Source organism: Alexandromys fortis, unplaced genomic scaffold (assembly GCF_014885135.2).
Source record: "Alexandromys fortis isolate MF-2015 unplaced genomic scaffold, M_Fortis_MF-2015_v1.1 scaffold_13, whole genome shotgun sequence".
Lineage (NCBI taxonomy): Eukaryota > Metazoa > Chordata > Mammalia > Rodentia > Cricetidae > Alexandromys > Alexandromys fortis.
In genome coordinates, this window is record NW_026067908.1 from 2,254,615 (window position 1) to 2,274,080 (window position 19,466).

The following is a 19,466-nucleotide window of genomic DNA, read 5'->3' on the forward strand; positions in this document are numbered from 1 at the left end:
ATTCAGAATCATTAGGAAAATGGCATGAAGCTTGTTCAAAAGAACTATAAGCACAACATGTGACTTGACTATCCCACTCCTGAGTGAAAAGACAGAGCAAAGGAAATTATTATATCTGATATCAAAATTGACTCTGGTCCATGTGCCAAAGATTTGGCTAGAAGCATGAGGTATTACAAGACCTGCACTGATTTAAGCCAAGACAGGTGCCAGCAGTGAAAGGGGTAAGTGGGCTTGGAATCCCACCCCTAACCAAAAGTGGTCTTACATTTCCATATCACTGTTCATCACTGAAGGAGGTCAGGTCAGGAACTTGAAGAGAGCAGGAACCTGGAGGCAGGAGTTGATGCAGAGGCCATGGAAAAAATGGTGCTTACTGACTTGCTCCTCTGACTTGCTTGGTTCAATGCCTTATAAACCCAGTACAACCCACAATGAGCTGGGGCCTCCTAAATCAATCGCTAACTAAGAAAATTCCCTATAGGCTTGCCTACAACCTGATAGGAAGACTTTTTCCCAGCTGAGGCTCTCTCCTCTCAGATGACCCTAGGTTGTCAAGGAGACATAAAACTGGCCAGCACATTATTGACAAAGGGAAAATCAATTTCTCCAATGGCCTATGACTGGGTATATCAACCATACTTCAAGTTAGGACCCATGCCTAGGAATCGCTGGCCAACAGAAAACAAATACAATGTTATTTTTGTGGGGTCTTGTTTTATTTGTTTTGTTTTGGCAATATCATTTGTTATATTATTGTTCTTCTGCTTGTTTGTTTTTATTTTCATTTTTGTGTTTATTTAGGGGGGTATTGGTTTTTCTGTTACTTGTTTCCATTTTTGTTTGTTTGTTTTTCTTTGAAAGAGGGAAAGAACACACAGTTGAGTGGTTAGAGAAGTGAGAGGGGTCTGAAAATGGGAAAAATAATGAATATATACTGTATAAAAGTTTACTTGAAAATAAAAAGAAAGAAAATTTTCCCAACAAACAAAAAGACAACTGTGTTGCCAGTACTTTCATGAGATAGAGTCAAACAGAAGAAGAGCTGGGTCCATATCCCCAGAGGAGATCCTGGCAGCCCCACCCTTTCTCTCTTTCTCCTTGCCTCCTGGTAGGCATGAAGTGATTGGCTTCCTCCACCACGTTCTCCCTGCTGTGATGCACGAGTCCAAAATCAGCAAAGCCTAGGAACCATGCACAGAAATTTCCAAAATGATAAAACCATAAGAAACCTTCTGACGCGGGATGTCCTTCTGTATATGTGTCGCTTTTATTGGTTGATGAATAAAGCTGTTTTGGCCAACGGTTTAGCAGAGAAAAGCCAGGCAGGAAATCCAAACAGAGATAAATAGAGTAGGCAGAGTCAAGCAGATGCCAGCCAGCTGCCAAGGAAACAAGATATGTAGAAAATGAAGTAGTGCTACAGCCACATGGCAATACATAGACTAATAGAAATGACTTAATCTAATTTAAGATGTAAGAGCCAGCAAAAATATGCCTGAGACATCAGACAGTGTTGTAATTAATAAAGTTTCTGTGTGATTATTCGGGTCTGGGCAGCCAGGAAACGAAAGTGCAGTCTCTGTTTACGACCTTCCTCCTTTAAACTGATAATTTCAGTTATTCTGTCATAGCAATGAGAGGGAGCAAGCTCACTTTCACTGTACCATTATTTGAGATGACGAAAATATAGAATTTGGTGTAAGCATCACCAAATGAAAATGGGAAATGTGATATATGCACAAAGGAAACTATTGTGCAGCTCCCACCCCCCCCCCAAAAAAAAACAAATTCTGTTGTTTGTGGCAACAGAGATATAACTACATTCTAGGCTCTTTGGTGTGAGAGGTACTCTGCAAGCTACGGAAGGAGAAACCTGGACACCAACCTCACCACCAAACCCTCCACCTACACCCTGTCCTGTCTGCAAGATATGCTGGGGCAAAGGTGGTGCAGAAAATGTAGCAGTGACCAACTGTTGAGATATGAGCGGCAAGGCTGCGTCCCCGGCACCCGGCCGCCCGCATGGCTAGCTTATGCCCGAAATAATTACACAGAAACTGTATTCTTTCAAACACTGCCTGGCCCGGCTAGTTCCAGCTTCTTATTGGCTAGCTCTTACATATTGTTCTAACCCATTTCTAATATTCTGTGTAGCCCACGAGCTGGCTTACCAGGGAGGATCTTTTACCACTCCCACATCAACCAACCAATGTTTGGCTTAATTTGAGGCCATGGTATAAGAATACAACTTTTTTGTTTTGTTTTGTTTTGCTTTGCTTTGCATTGCTTTCCAAGACAGGATTTTTTTGTAGCTTTGGAGCCTATAGTGGAACTAGTTCTTGTAGATCAGGCTGGCCTTGGACTCACAGAAATCTGCCTGCCTCTGCCTCCCAAGTGCTGAGATTTAAAGCATGTGCCACCACCACCTGGATTACAAGAACACTTCTAAATGAAATGAACAGACAAAGAATGATAATACCAAGCATTCTCATTCACATACTGAAACTAGTCATCATTACAAAAGCTAAGAAAGCTGGGGGAAAGAGAAGATGAAAAGAAGACGAGTAATGATTATTGAAAAGTTTCTGTACCATTGATGCAATAATCCAAATCAGACCAAATCAAACTGAATTACAAAAAGCCCAGGTTTAGTGGATACCACACTCCCAGATGGCTTTACAACCCGCCAGAGAGGAGACAGGGAAGAAAGACCGGAAAACCACATGTTTGTTGGGGGTGGCAATTTAAATACCCTGTGGATGCGGTCATGAGCATCTCTGGGGTCATCGTTTGGTGGGCTTTCTGAGATGCAGCAGGGTTTAGAGAGAGGTGGAAAAGGGGGCTTGGGATGGATCTTCCACTTGAACAGTCCAGACTCTTTGGATATATAAATGCCAGGGGTTGGGGTGAAGTTTCCGTCCAAACAGTTATGGGGCGCATGTAAATATGAAATAATTCCTAATGTTTTATAGAATCAAATATCTTAAAATTAAGTTCATGTAAATTAAAGCCTAAAATATATTAATCTTTAAATATTTTGGAAATAAAGATACAAAGCTATTTTGGCAATTTTGTAGGAATTTATTAAATCACAAATCTTAAAATAAGATTTATTTATATGGATTATTAAAATTTCAAATTATTTATAAAGAAAGGAAGAATGAGCATGAAGAACACTAAAAAATCTTGATTCAGTAAAATAATTGAAATCCAGTTTTTAAAATACAAAGTAAAAATGCAAATTTCATACAGAAACTATGAAAGAACATTAAATACATACTACAACTGAAACATAGACATATCCCTTGAATCCTATAACATAGGATATCTAATATATTGGCAAAAGCATAAAGGCCAGAAAACACAGTACAAAACGTGGAAAAATGAAAACTCTTACTAACATCTGATGGAAGATATATTACAATGATTTAATGAACAATTAAGTAATAAACCATTAATAGAAATGTTCCTAGACTGGAATCAGCAATGTAACTGGAGAAATAAGCTCTGGATCCCTGGGACATACAAATGAAGTGTAGCTAATGTCTGTTGTATCATCGCTTACAAGAATTAAAATGTATCCACTAATGAAAACTAAAAAAATTATGGGACACCTATATAATTGAAGATCATAAAGTAGATAAAATAATGTTATATGTTCTAACAAGGGCAAAATTTAAGTATGTAATTTTAAGGAGAAATTCAGGTTGGAGAATAAAATATATAAAACAATATAAATTGCTTACAAATGCAAAACATCGTTTATGACTCCAAAAATGTACAAGAATAGATTAAAATAAACACAGAGGGCTGCAGGCATAGCTCAGTGGTAAAACACTTCACCACGTGAGTTAAGTCCTGGAGTTCTGTTCTCAACAGGACTGAGGGTGAGGTGAAAATGAGGATAATACCTCGAAAGGGGAGGGAAGAGATGTGGAACTAGGAAATGAAGAACTGCATAAAAATAGTCTGAAGCAAATAAGCAAAATTTGAAGACGCATCAAGACCGAATAATCGACTAAAAATAAGACACATAATAAAACTGGAAAAAAATACAGCAACAACATATTAGAGAACATACTAATACATCCATAGGAATAACAATTTTAAAGACTTATTTTGAATATATTTTTAAATAAGACTTCCACCCTACTCCTCCATACTGATTTATATGTAAAAATCTCTGCTCTAGGATTTCTTCTGAACTGAAGTGACCTGAACTATAATATAACTGAAATGTTATTCTAGAAACCTAGAATGCCTTAGCTTTGGTCTAGCCTGCAATTTCCTGGTTCTCCTTAAACATTCAGCTGAAATGTCATCCTTTTAGATGTCTTTCCTCAGTCTTAACGTCTACCTCCAGGCCAGTTTGTTTCATGTATAGCTCTTGGAACTCTGCCTCCCTTTATCATGTATTCTAATGATCCATTTGTATGTCTGCAGTTCCTCAAAAGATCAAGTCTGATTCTTTTCCACAACAAGAGAAGCTAGTACATGACTGTCACATAACAGGCACTCAGCAAATCTGGCTATATGAAAAATGAACTGGAGCTGCTAAAAGAATGTGGCTATCCCTGTCAATCTAGCGTAGCCTGTAGGCATACAATCCAGGCTCCCAGACTCCTCTCATCTCCAGCTGTCATCACAAAGGCATGCACAGCAGAGATCCATTTATCCTTCCCTCACCTCTTGCCTCATTTCTTTATTTTCCCCAGCCTATCCAAACCATCACTCCTGTCTCCTGCGTTTCTGGTTTCTTTTAAAGCAGAGGCATAGACTATAAAATGTATCATCCCTGTCATGGGTCAGCTTCTTCTACCCTGGAGGCAGTACAGACTGATCTAAACTTTGAGCCTGACTTTTGAGGCAGACTCCTGACTCTGTAACTGTCACAGATAATTTGGAAGGTGATGCTTTGGGGTTCAAATACTTCACTGACACATTGTGGTTGCTCATGGATGGAAGGGACCAGTTCTCCACCAAAAGCATACATGGGATGACAATCTTCCCACTAAAACTTATAGCTGGGGACATGTCTAGCTCTCCTTCCTCACCTCACACATCATTCAGATACATGTAGTTGTATTAAGATGGCCCAGATCAAGCACTGATTTCCTGGAGTTACAAAGAGAAATAGTCCCTAAAAACTTACAACTAGATGTTGATGCTGGATTGTACTAATGCAGTAGTAAACTTGTTAGTGTCAAAAAATTTTATCACTTCTGAGATATCATGCCAATTTTGCACAGGCTCCAGTTGCCCTTCAAACTTGGGATGCTGCTGTATGCTATGTAACTTCATCAACCATACCTAGTCAAACTTTTTTCCCAATCAGTCACATCCTGAAATCCACTGTATAAATGTATTACTACATAACTTATGAATGTCTGTTATAATGGATCATATTTTGTGTTTTATATGTACCAGCACTGCACAATGCCATATAATGCCATATAATGTTAAAAAGAAATACCTACTTGTGAATAATGCAAGCAACTATCCAAGTGTTATGTTTAATATAATGGCTCCCTGTTATATTATACTTAGTAATTTATCAGAACATATAATGTTGTTCTACTGTTATATCTTTTTTTTACTTAAAATAGGTGAAAAAGAATAGCTTATCTATATATTTCATTCTAAGCAACACAGTTTGAAGTTAAGGCAAGATTTTTCTGTGTCTACCAAAATGTTATTTAGTAAATTAAAATATAGCCCATTCAGTTGGTAGAATACATATCTAAGGTACTATTTTCTCTACTCACAGAAGAGAGAAAAATAATGAAAAGATTTATAAACTCAATCACAATACAGCAGAAAAAAATAATAGAAAATATAAACATCCCTTTTATGGATAGTGACACAGGGTCCTAAAGCAAAAAGTACTCCAATTAAGGTGATATCAAGTCTAGAGATAAGGAATGATGAAGTCATTACATTGCCCCTTAAGTATCCCATCTCAAAGTTCCTTACATAGTTCTTCACAGTCTGAGAAACAGTCTTATTAATTCTAGTAAATTTTACTTCTGGATAGCTAGGGAAACTTTTTGATCTAAATCTTAAAGTTTCAATATTTCCATTCTAGTTCTGGAGAAAGGGCTCACCAATTAAGAGCACTGCCTGTACTTCTAGTTCCAGGTTCAACTCCTAGCACCTGCATGGTGGCTAACAACCACCTGTAACTCTAGCTCCAGGGAGTTCAGTGTCTTTCTCTGGCCTCCAAGGAAACAGGCAAATAAGTGTTGCTCAGACAAATGTGCAGGCAAACCACCCATAACAGAAAATAACTGTAAAAATCCACTCTAAGCTGATACAATAACCATCTCATAAATGTATCTTCTTTCTAAAACTGTTAACAAAATGTTGTTACTAGTAGGTGAATTTATTAAAAGCAGTAACTCCAGCAATTTATCCTAAGTAAAAAGACATTCTATGGAGAAATACATTTTTAAAAATTAAAAAGCTGTAAAACCCCATAGAACATTACATAACAATGTGTAAACTTCATATGTACAATTTTCAAATAGAACAATATAAGAAATAAAGTGGAGATATATTCCACATTCATAGATACAAAGACTTAATGTAAAGATGCCAGTTCTTTACAACCAATATAATCCCCGTTAAATCTTACCAAGATATTTAGGGATATCAAAAACTAAGTTTACTTTGTTTACTAAGTTTACTTGCTCCTCGGGTCTGCACTACTTGAGGGGACAATTAGAGATTGTGGAACTTTTAAGAAAGTGGAACCATGTAGGAGGTGCTTGAACACTGAGAGAATGCCACCAAAGGGAATGGGGACAACCAGGGTAGATTGGCAATCTCTAAACTCTGCTGATGTCTTATTATGAACCTAAAATTGCTCTATATATTAAAAATAGGATTGACAAAAATCCACAGATGAAAACAGCATCAAGAGTAAAGTTCAACATCTACAAATATTTTTAAAACTAATTCCAGAGTATTCTGTAAACTGGAACAAAAATATTCAACATTATAAATGAACAATATCGCCTTGCTGAAATATATGAGGAAAACCAAAACTAAAGAAGCCATTAAAGGAAAATGATTAATATATTCCAAAGAAACACAAAAACCAATGTAAACAGTTACCAATGGTCAAAGCAGAAAGACTCTGAGTAACAAACAAAACAAAACAAAAAAATCATTACATTATAATCCTCCATGTAGCGAAAAATAACACAGCTACTCACTTATGAACACAGTTTGACAATTTTATGAAGCCAAACATGTTCTTTCCAAAGGAACCAGCAGTAGTAGTTCTATGTATTTTCTCAAATTAGTTAAGAATTTCTGACCACAAAAACCTCCGCTATTGTATATTTGTAAAACTCGTTCATAATTGGCAAAGCTGGGAAACAACCAAAGTTTCCCCCAGAAGCTGAATGGATAAATAAAATGTGGTACAGCAGGCAATGTTATCTACTGAATTATTTTTATTTTTATTACTTTATTTATATTTATTATTATTATGCTTTTGAATAATAATAAAAATTGCAGAAAATGATAAAAACATAAGTTCATCTGAAGACTACTGACTTATTAAAACAAATGACAAGAGAACAGAAAACTAACCTTTGTTTGGAACAGAATTCCTAATCATTTATGTACATACTCCATTCTCAAGTATGAGAGGCAATATTACTCATTCCTTAGATGCAAGCTGTACATATTAACTTTCTCAAAAGAATATAGTACAGTGAGCCATAATGAGTAATTTCACTAGAAGACAGTTGATAAACAGCATTTCACTAGATAACTAATATTAGGTCTCTCAATACATGCATACACTTGATATGGAAGTTGTTATTCACTTCTTCATGGCTTTATTCCCAAACATCCATAGCCAATATGTAATCATGAATAGAGCATTAAGCATGCTAAAACTGAGTAACATTCTAAAAACAACCTTGCCAGTAGCCCTCAAAATGTTCAAAGCTATCTGAGCAATCTGAGCAATTCGCACAGTAAAGCACAGCCTAAGAGACATGATGAAAACTCGAATTTGGTACCCTAGCCAGGCTGGAATCCCGGGGCATAAAAGGAGCACTGTGAAGAGACATAAGGAATGCAAGCAATGAGTGAACTTTAGTTGGCGATGTCTGTCAACGTTGGTTCACTGACGGTGGGAAGTGAATTAGGCAATGAAGATAGCTTCAAAAGAGAAACTGAAAGCGGGCATAATGAAAATCTGTCCTGCTTTTGTTACTTCCCCCAGAAATTTAAATCTATTGTTGGCTAAAAGCAACCCAAATGACTAAAGGACAAACAAATGTGGTACAAGTAAGCTTCAAAAACGAGGAGGATGCATCTACTACACAGATATATGTCAAAGAAACCATTCTTAGTTAAAGGATCACAGCAAATGCTCTATTCTTTTATCTTATCTGTATGATATATCAATGATAGGTAACACATAAAAACAGAAGTAAAATCAGTGGCTTAACAGAGCTGAGGGAATAGGAACTGGGAAGAGAAACAGTTTTGAGAGGAGGTTGTTATATTTGAAACTAGATAGAAGTAATGGTGGCACATGTTCAATGTACTAAATTTTCTGCACTTTGACCAGCTACGGACCTCTGTGTTACTCATTGTCTACTATTAAAAGACTCTGATGAGTGCTGAGAGATGTGCAACCCTATGGTCACAGTGACAAGAAATCAGAGGGCAGATTGTTACTAGGTTAATTTTCCCTGTATGGCAGATGACCTAACCAGCCATTAGATTTGGACCCAATTATGTTACCATGCATGAGTCCTATCTTGTCAAACAGGTTTTGAATCCATTTGCAATGTGGTTGGTTACTTCTATAATGTTCCTGTCACTATTGCACCAATGGGCATATCTTCCCAGGACAGTCATTATTGAAGCTCTTCAGGTTCACAGCTAGGTGAAATCTTGGTTTTTCTACTCCAGTAGTATGCATGGCACCTTCCAAAACTATGGAAATGAGCCAAGAAGGATAAACCTTCAAAGCTGATACCAGCTTGATTTTGCCATGTCCTGTAACAAATGTATGTGGCGTTTTCAGCAATAGGGTCTTCCCATTAAGTTCTGGGGAGGGGCCAAGAAGTTATGATTAAGGGATAATCCATGGATCTTCACTGACCCACAACTCAAAAAAAGGTAAACCCACACCTGGCACTGGACTTCCAATTTGATAACTATCGTGTCTGAGGGGGGGCACTGCCACTCCCACTACAAGGTAAAACAATTTAAACTCCTTGTATGTGTATATATCTTAGGATTCTACAGTAGTAGGTTTCTACATGGCATTTTTCAAAGGTCTTTATCTTTCCCCATATGTCTCCTTCTACCCTGCTTTCCTATTGCCCACTCACTTAACCTTTCTCCTTCTATTTTCTCCTTTCCCACTTCATACTACCTTCCCTCTACTTCCATTCCCCTGAAACCCACCTTGGCACTGTCCCTTAGTCATTTACCGTCTTCTATGAAACTTCATTAACTTCATTTTAAGCACACATAACTAAAAATTAAAAGCCTGAATCAACATATAAGAGATAAAATGAAACATTTGTCTTTCTGGGTCTGTGTTATCTTGCTAATGATTATTATATTCAGATATGTCAATTTACCTGCAAATTTTATAGTTTTATTTTCATATTGGAATAGAATCTATATATGTGTTTTATTATCCATTCATCAGTTGATATGCATCTAGGCTGTTTTGGTTTCCCTGGTTATTTTGAATACAGCACTAAGGAACATGAATGAGATAGAAAACTTTGGGAATATAATCAGGAGTAATATAGTTACATCATAGAGATATATTTCTAGACTTTTTCCTCACTTTAAATTATTTTTATTAATTCTTTGAAAATTACATACAATGTTTTTATCATATTTACCTTCTTCCCCCACTCCTCCCAGATCAATCCTCACATCCCTAATCATTCAATTAAGTCTTCTTTCCTTTTTTCTAATGCATTAAGTACAAATAGTGCTTTTCATATACACTTGAATGTATGGTCAACTCAAAAAGGCCACACAACCTTAAATAAAACTGACTCTCCCTTAGCAGCCATCAAATACCAAGAGCTTCTTTGCTAGAAGTTGGAATTTATGTCCACTTTCCCATTCCATGCTGGATTGGTCTAGCTTAAGTTTGCATGGATCTTTTGCATATTGTCATAGCCTGTATGAATTCACATGTGCAACTACCCTGCTGCATCTGGAAAACACTGCTTCCTTGTAGTCATCTATGGCTTTTGATTCTTACAATCTTCCCCCACTAAATAGTACCAGATATGGGTTTTATCTTTTGAAATGTGCCTTAAATCTAATTTAATAAATGGTTCATTATTCTCACAGAAATATCCATACAGATTTTCTTCATGGTTGCACCAGATTGCACTCTCTCCAACAGAGAATAAGCAATCCCCTTCCCCTATATCCAAGACAGCATTTATCTGTCTTCCTCTACCACTTCTTTGTCCTCCTCCTCCTCTTCTTCCTCTTCCTCTGCATCTTCTGCTTCTGTTTCTGCTTCTCCTTCTCTACTCTTTCTCCTCCTTCTTCTTTGCCATTTTGACTTGGATAAGTTGAAATTGCAAAGCAGTTTTAATTTTTTGTATTCCCTGATGGTTAAAATGTTGAACAGGATAGCTATATCACAGCCCTCCTGGAAAGCTTAGGAATCATCATAGAAAAGGGGCCAGGAAGACTGTGAAAGGCAGAAGAAGGAGACATCTGCAGCAAAAATAGTATTTGATGGACATGATAGAACCATTCTACACATAAATTCATAGACGCCGTGACTGCATGCATAAGATAAAGCCAGCTAAATCCCAGTATGTATAGGGAGGGCCTTATTAAGGTTAACCAATAGCTGAAGTGCTATTGGCAACAAAGGACATCTGAGAGGGAGAGTCAATTTCTTTCTTGGATGGGGACCTAAGAAATTACCCATGTTCCAGTCCATGGCCACACAACCACACACATAAAGACACCACTAAGAAGTCAGTGGATCTTTTAAAAAGTATATGGAGTTGGTAGATAAAATTGGAAAATGAATTTCAGGAGAGGGAAATGAGGTGGATTTGATCAAAAATCATTACATGAATTATGAAATTCTCAAGCAATAAAAAGTACTAAAAAATAATTTATACCTGTTAAAATAGCTCATTTCGTTTAATTTTAAAGTTTATGAATGGAAATATTTAAAACTATTCTAAAAAAGGTTCATTAAGAAATAACATAAAGCTATTTAAAACTTTCTTCTTTTCTACTATAACAATAAATTTAAATAATATTTTATTGTAAAACTCTATATCATCATCTATAGAAGGCTAAATTATGAAATCAGAGAATAGAGGAGACATTTCCATGATATCCAAGAGGCATAAATAAGGAAACAGTGTTATCAAAAAGCACTTTGTGCAATCAGCTATAATCTAATGAGCAAAGGAGCCGCTCCCACAGTGGCTTCCACTCAGCCCAAATCTATCACTCTTCTAAACTCCAAATATCTTCATCTCTAAACATTAAAATACATGATTATAATATTTCAATTCTAAAATTTTGTTTCTTTTTCTTTCCATTTGACTTAATTTTACGAAGCTGAGGAAATTCTGCAACCATAGCCTAGACATGCGCTTATTCATTTGATTCTAACGAATGACATGACCTTAATATGTTGCAAAGTATGAAAGTCAAACAAGAAGATGGACGCACCTTTCTCAGCACACTGTCTAGAAAGAGCACTCCTTGTGCTTGTTCTTGGGCTTGAGGGGAGATGTCTTAGTATCCCCCATCTTTTAAGCTCTTAACCAGTTTCATTGCACTTAGAATAAAGTTCTTGCATTCCCCCCCCCAAAAAAAGAAACAGTAATTCTCAAAGACTGTTGGTAGTGAGTGTCAAAGGACAATACCCTCCCAGAGCATATCTGAATGTATGTAAAAATATATATGTCCTTTGACCTAGCATGTGACTTCTGGGAATGTAACATAAAGAGAATGCATTGAATTGACTGCATTGAATGCATCTTCCCACTTTACATATTGTATATGTTTTCCTACATGAGTTTCTATGCATGCAAGAGCTAGTGCAGGAAAGAAGAGGGCACCAGAACCTTTGGAGGTGGAGTTACAGAAAGCTAAAACAGGCCAATTTTATGGAGACAATTCTTCCACCTGAGATTTTTTCTTCTTTGTTTATCAAACTAACAACCAAGATTACCCATTGTACTTATCATCTAAAATATAGAAAGAGCTTTTCAAAAAACCAAAAGAAACAAAAATATTAAACTGAGGCATGGCACTAAACATAGTTCTAAAGAGAATAGATTCAAATGGGTAATTCTTTAATGTTCAACATCCTTATGCATCAAGAAAATACAAATTAAAATGCTTTTGAGATTTCAGTTACCCCAATAGAATAGCTAAGAACAAAACAATAAATACTGACTTGAATGTGGAGACAGGGAAACATTATTCACTGTTGCATGAGAGTGCAGCAAACTGATGCAACCACTATGTAAAGCAGAGAGCAGCTGTTTAAAAGTCTGTACATAGATCTAACATATCTAGCTATACCACCCAAAGGCCTCTATCACACTATAGAGACACTTGCTTATCCATTTTCACTGACAATTTATCCACAGGAAACATCCTAAGTATCCACCAACTGATTAATGCATAATAAAAATATTATACACACATACACATACACACACACACAAAGGAGTACTACATAGTTGTGAGTACATATAGACAAATGAATACTACCTGGTTATGAAGAAAAAGAAATTCCCAATTAAATGGACAGATCTGGAAACTATCATTCTGAGAAAGTAACCTAGACCCAGAAGGAGAAATGTAGAATGTGCTCTCTCATATGTGGATGCTAGTTTTAAATATTTACATAGGAGTATGTTTAAACTAACTACTTTAGAAGTTAGAAAACTAATAAGGGGACATGAAAAGGAATTTAAAGGGAAGGGGTAGAAGATAGCTGGTAAGAAAAGGGAATGATGGAACAGGAAATATTAAATGGGGTTGAGGACAGAAAGTCTGGATAGAGGAGCAAGCATGTAAAGAGATAGCTGATACTAGATACCTTTGAAAAAGCCATATGCTTACTAGATCTGGATGGAGGTAGGTGGTCCTTGAACTTCCCACAGGGCAGGGAACCCTGCTTGCTCACTGTGCTGAAGAGGGAGGGGGACTTGATGGGGGGAGGGGGAGGGAAATGGGAGGCAGTGGCAGGGAAGAGACAGAAATCTTGAAAGAAAGAAAGAAAGAAAGAAAGAAAGAAAGAAAGAAAGAAAGAAAGAAAGAAAGAGAGAGAAAAGAAAACCAACTACTATGGAAACTTTCTAAAACATATATACATACATAAAATAATTTAAATAAAGTTACCCTATAACTAAGGTACAATGTTTCTGCTAGATACAGCACACATTAGTTACCTCTTTTTGAGCTGATGATTGATGGGATCCACATCCCCCCCCCCGGAAAATTACAGGTAATTATCATTGCTCTTAGTTCTCCTCCAGTGCTTAATAGTCAGAACCTAATGCTGAGGATATGACATTTAAGTCCTAAAACATAAAGAAATATTACAACTCACACTGATCATGTGTGTGTGCTCATGCACATGTACATAAGAGAAATTAAAATGGCATCACAAATCAGAATCAAAAGTAAATAGATGGCTATTTATAAAAATAAATTGATAGTAGTAGCTATTTTTCAAAATTTAGGATCTAGAGATATCGTTCAGTGATTAAGATTACTTGCTGCACTTGAAGAGAACCTGGATTCGGTTTCCAGCACCTACATGCAGGAGTTCACAACTGGCTGTAGTTCCAGGGTATCCAGCACCTTCCTCTGTGTATGGTGTAGACATAGGCATGTAGGTATGTAAACAAGTATATACTTAAAATTCAAATTAAATAAAACTTTGAAAATTTTTAAGTTAGAATTTCAGATTACAGCATTTATTAAAATAATTTTATAAAAAAGAATTAAATATATAGAATAAACTTAAAAGTCTAGGCACAAAAATATTTTTTCTGCTTTGGATGGATTTAAGAATTAAACATAGAAATAAATAACTTAATACCTAAAATGAAAAATATACTTGATTTTATAGGAGTATTTGAACTCTCCTGGATCAGAATCATGATCATAAATATTTAAAAACAACATAAGAAAGTACTGTCTACAATAATAACTAAGGTTAAATATCCTTAAACCATAAGAACCTCTGATACAATACTAGAAAAAATAAACTCCAACAAAAAATGTGCAACTGACCTGAAGAGGTCGTTCAAAGAAAAACAAATGTTCACAAACATGACTAAAAAAACTAAACTAATGAGAGGTCATTTTCATCTACACGACCAAGGAAAGCCTCTGATGGTGATTGTTCTCAACAAGGATTATTATATTTCATTTTTAGGGTATTTGAAGAACCTTAAATTATTGTAGATATTCTGAAAGTGATTATCAGTAGACTTTAAGAGCTCTATAAAACAAATAAATTAACAAAACAGCATTCAGATTCTTTGAAACTGATATTTCAGTTCTAAGTACAATACTTAGGAAAACAAATATTAAAAGTTATATGTGAAGATTTTAAACTCATAATTACTCATAACGGCATCATTAGCATTAAATTTTCAACAATACAGAAGCCGCTAAAGAATTGCAATCATTGGTTGGTCATTCCCACAACTTCTGAGCCACTATTGCTCCAGCACATCTTGTAGGCAGGACAGATTGTAGGTCAAGGTTAGTATCCAGGGTTCTATAAAGCCTGCAGAGTACCTTCTCACAACAAAGAAACTAGACTATAGGGGCGACGGCTCCATGCAGGTACCAGCTCGACCTCTCTAAGTTAAAGGAGCTGTGTGGGTGTTGCCTTAACAATGGGGACCTGCTGTCAGTTTTCAGAGAGCAACCTTTTGTCCTAGCATCAGCCTGGGTTGTTTAAGGGTCTCCACAAGACCCCAGTGGCCAACAACTTTGAGGACCAAGCATAGGAGGGATCCCATATCCTACACTTCCTGGGTAGCCAGGAATCAGACACTGGATAGCCCAGAAACCTAGGTTAGAACCAAACAAGACTGAAAAAAATAAAAAGGAAGGAAGGAAGGAAGGAAGGAAGGAAGGAAGGAAGGAAGGAAGGAAGGAAGGAGGAAAAGGGAGGAAGGAAGGAACAAATAAAACAAAAAATAATAAGAAAAATTACCAAAACAAAACAAAATATTTGTACACACAATCATGGAGTCTGTTTTGGGTCGGCCAACTACTCCTGGTCATGGTGCCTGCCCAGTGCTGAGGATGATATACCTAGTGACAAGCCATTGAAGAAAACTGATTTTTAGTTTCACAGGCAGGTATCAATTTCAAACAGTTTCTGGATTAGGAGTCGAACTTTGTATCCACATCTAACTTTCCTTGCTGGGATTTTGTCAGACTGGCACTAGTGCAGGTCTTGGGTACATTCACAGTCTCTATGAGTTCACTAAGTACAGATTATTTTTATTTATCTTACTCTGCCTTTTCTCTCACACATTTTCAATAGAGTACATTTTCATGTTTTAAAATTTTTAAATTACATTGAAGAATCATTTAATTTTATGGTAATTAGCACTTATTGCATCATACACTAAGAGAGTGTTAGAAGTATAGAATTCATATGCAATTAATATGATAAAATTTAAAAATCATATTATTAACTTGACCTTAAATTATTCCCTTTCTAAGCATAAGATGACATTGTTCTTTCTAAAATTAAAACTTAATGCACAGTCTAAATTTGTTACCTAATCTCTAGCAAATATTTCCATCATTTTTCATTTGTAATATGACAACATTATTAAAACATGTAAGTGTCAAAAAATAGGTTAAGGTCATTTGAAAATTAATTAATCCTTAATATTCTAGGCTTTGGGAAAGAAAGTTCCTGAACTATCTTACAATTAAAGATGTGTAAAATGTCATAGAGTTGTTACTTCAGCATTCATTTTGTCCTCTTGTCTGAAGTTCCTGAATCTCAAAATATTAATATTTGTAGAAGTTAGTTTATTAAATATACCCATATAATAATTACATTCTGAACTTTATCAAATGTAAAATGCTGTGTCTAAATTAAATTATTCATTAAATGTCTCTACTCTTGAAGACAATCAATAAAATGCAGAACTAGGCAAGCATATTGTTAGGCCCTCATGGGTGTGCCTTTGCTGTCATACCTAGGGCACACAAACAGGCAAACTAGTCACCTAGCTCTTCCAGTCTTTCCATCACCTCATCAATAAATATCCTTGAACGTAAGAGTTTGGGTTGAGCACCCGAGTCACTTACTCTCTTCATTTAAACCAGTTATATATCTTGTTTATAGTCTCCATATTTGAAAAAAAGAAGTCTCTTTAATAAAATGTGAGAGTTACAGTTATCTATATAAAGATATGTCAACATAATGAAATATCCAATATAGACAGGGGAAACCTACATGCTTTTATCCTTAGATATAGATTTACAGATGATCTCTAGATGCTAAAGAGAGAAAAAAATCAGTCCCCCCCCCCAGGACGATTTCCCACATACATAGTCTGATCTAAAGTGGTCAAGCCCTGGACATGTGTACATATGAACAAACTAAGTGGACTTCAGCAAAGCATGACACATCAAGTCGAGGCAGAACTGAGATCTTCCCCTTGCTTCAAGGCTGGACGAGGTAATACAGCATGGGGAACAGGCCCCCAAAAGCCAGCCAAGTATCAGGGACAGGTCCTGATCCCACCACTAGGAGCTCCACAAAGAGACAAGCTACAAAACTGTGACACACATGCAGAGGGCCTACATCGGGTTCATGGAGGATCCCCAACTGTTGGCCCAGAGTCCATGTATTCTCACTATCCCAGGTGAGCCACCCATGTATGTGCCCCCATCCCTGTCATGAACTCTCTGGCCCATATAATCCCTCCTCCTTTCTTCAGCAAGACTCCCAGAACTCAGACCAGTACTTGTCTGTAGATCTCTGCATCTGCTTCCATCAGTTACCGGATAGACTATCTCTGATAACACTTAGGGTAGACACCAACCTGACTACAGTAGACGGCCAGTTCAGGCACCCTCTTCATTTTTGCTAGGAGTTTTAGGTGGGGTTATCTTTGTGGATTACTGCAGGTTTCTCTGGTGTCAGGTTTCTCCCTAATCCAAAAAGTGCCCCATCAAGACATCTCTTACCTTACTCTCCACTTCTGTCCAGTCTCCAACCTGCCTCCTGCACACAGCCTGCCAAATCTGCCCCCTAAAGTTCCCACCCTTCTATCCACTCCCCCCCCGTCCCCATCCCCAGTTCACCCAAGAGATCCGCTCTATTTCCCCTTCTCAGGGAAGTCATGCATCCCTCTCTGGGCCCTCTCTGAAATCCAGCCTCTCTGGGCTGTGGACCATAGGTTGGCTACCCTATACTTTACTCTTAATATTCACTTATGAGTGAATAAATACCATTTTTGTCTTTCTGAGTCTGGATTACCTTACTCAGAACTTTTTTTTTAATTCCATTCATTTGCCTGCAGATTTCATGAGGCCATTGCTTTTTACGGCTGGGTAATACTCCATTGTGTAAATGTGTAAATACATTTTCCTTATCCTTTCTTCAGTTGAGAGGCATCTAGGTTATTTCCAGGTTCTGACTATTTCAAATAATTCTCTCCATTTTCATTATGTTAATCCTACCTATTCTCAGTGGTAATTTAGTTGAGAGTTGTTCAGTTTCTATAAGTTTATAGGCTTACTGTAGTCTGTGTTGCTTTTGAATTCTAACTTTATCCCACGGTGATCCAATAAGATACACGAGGTTATTCTGATTTTTTTATGTATTGATATTTGTTTTATGACTAAGTATGTGGTCAGTTTTAGAGAAGGTTCCATGAAGTGCTAGGAATGTATATTCTTTTGTGTTTGGGTGAAATGATCTGTAGATATCTATTAAGTTCATTTGAGTCATAACATTTGTTAGTTCCCTTCTCTGTTAAGTTTCTGTCTTGTAGACCTGTCCATCGGTGAGAGTAGGGTGTTCAAGTTTTCCACCAGCAATATGTGGGGTCTGATATGATGTAAGCTTTAGTAATGTTTCTTTACCAAATGTGGGTGTCTTGTATTTAGGGCATAAATGTTCAGAATTGAAACTTCATCTTGATATATTTTTCCTGTGATGGAATATAAAATATCCTTCTCCATCTCTTTTGATTAATTTTAGTTTGAAGTCTTTTTTAAGATATTAGAATATCTATACAAGCTTGCTTCTTAGATCCCTTTGACTGAAAATTTTGTTCCCAACCCTTTAAAGGTAATGTCTGTTTTTGAGGCTGAGGTGTGTTTCTTGTACGCAGCAGAGGGATGGATCCCAACCCAGACAGGTGATGTCTGTTTTTGAGGTTGAGGTGTGTTTCTTGAATGCATCAGAGGGATGAATCCCGTTTTCATCCATTCTGTTAGCCTGTGTCTCTTTATAGACAAATTGAGTCTGCCTTTATATGCTATCTTGCCTTTTGCCTTTTCAGCTCTTAATATTTTTTCTTTATTCTGTATATTTAGTGTTTTAATTATTATGTGATTTTTTTGGTCCAATCTATTTGGTGTTCTGTAACTTCTTATACCTTCATAGGCATGTCCTTTTTATGTTGGGAAAGTATTTTTCTATGATTTTTTTGAATGTATTTTCTGTGCCTTTGAATTGGAATTCCTCTACTTCTTCTATCCCTATTATTCTTGGGTCTGGTCTTTTCATGGTGTCCCATGATATTTTGTGTTAAAAATTTTTTTAGAGTTAATATTTTCTTTTATCTATTTCCTCCATAGTACCTGAGATACTCTTTTCCATCTGTTGTATTCTGATGTTTATGCTTGCATCTGTAGTTCCTGTTCATTTACCCAGAATTTCCAGAATTCCCTCCGTTTTTTTTTCTATATAACCTCTTTTTCAATTTTCAAGTCTTGAACTGTTTCCTTCACCTGTTTGATTGTTTTTATTCCTGGATTTCTTGGCTTTCTTTTAAGAATTTATTGATTTCTGCCAATGTTTTTTCTTTTTCTTGATTTCTCTAAGGGAAATTTTCATTTCCTCTTTAAAGGCCTATGTATCATCTTCATAAAGTTATTTTTAAGGTCATTTTCTTCTGCTTCATCTGTGTTGGCATGTTCATGTCCTGCTATTGTAGGACACTGGGTTCTGGTGGTGCCATATTCTTCTTTCTGTTGTTGCATGTATTCTTATACTGCTGTTTATCCATCTGTTCTTCCAACTTGAGTAGGTGGTGCTTGTATAGGTGCTGCCGAAGTCTCGGTGAACAGTTGGTCTTGGGGGAATGATGGTGTCAGTGGAGTTGGGTGGCAGAGTGGGCTGTAGATGTTACAGAATCCATTGGGTGTCTGAGGTGTTGGTACAAATTGCCCACAGG

At 36.6% G+C, this 19,466-nt stretch overlaps 1 protein-coding gene across 1 annotated transcript in view; it reads right to left on the reverse strand.

Moving 5' to 3' along the window:
* LOC126497934 (BEN domain-containing protein 5) overlaps nt 1–19,466 on the reverse strand; it is a 1,095,425-nt gene that overhangs the window by 972,946 nt on the left and 103,013 nt on the right. The gene's annotated exons all lie outside the window — the stretch shown is intronic.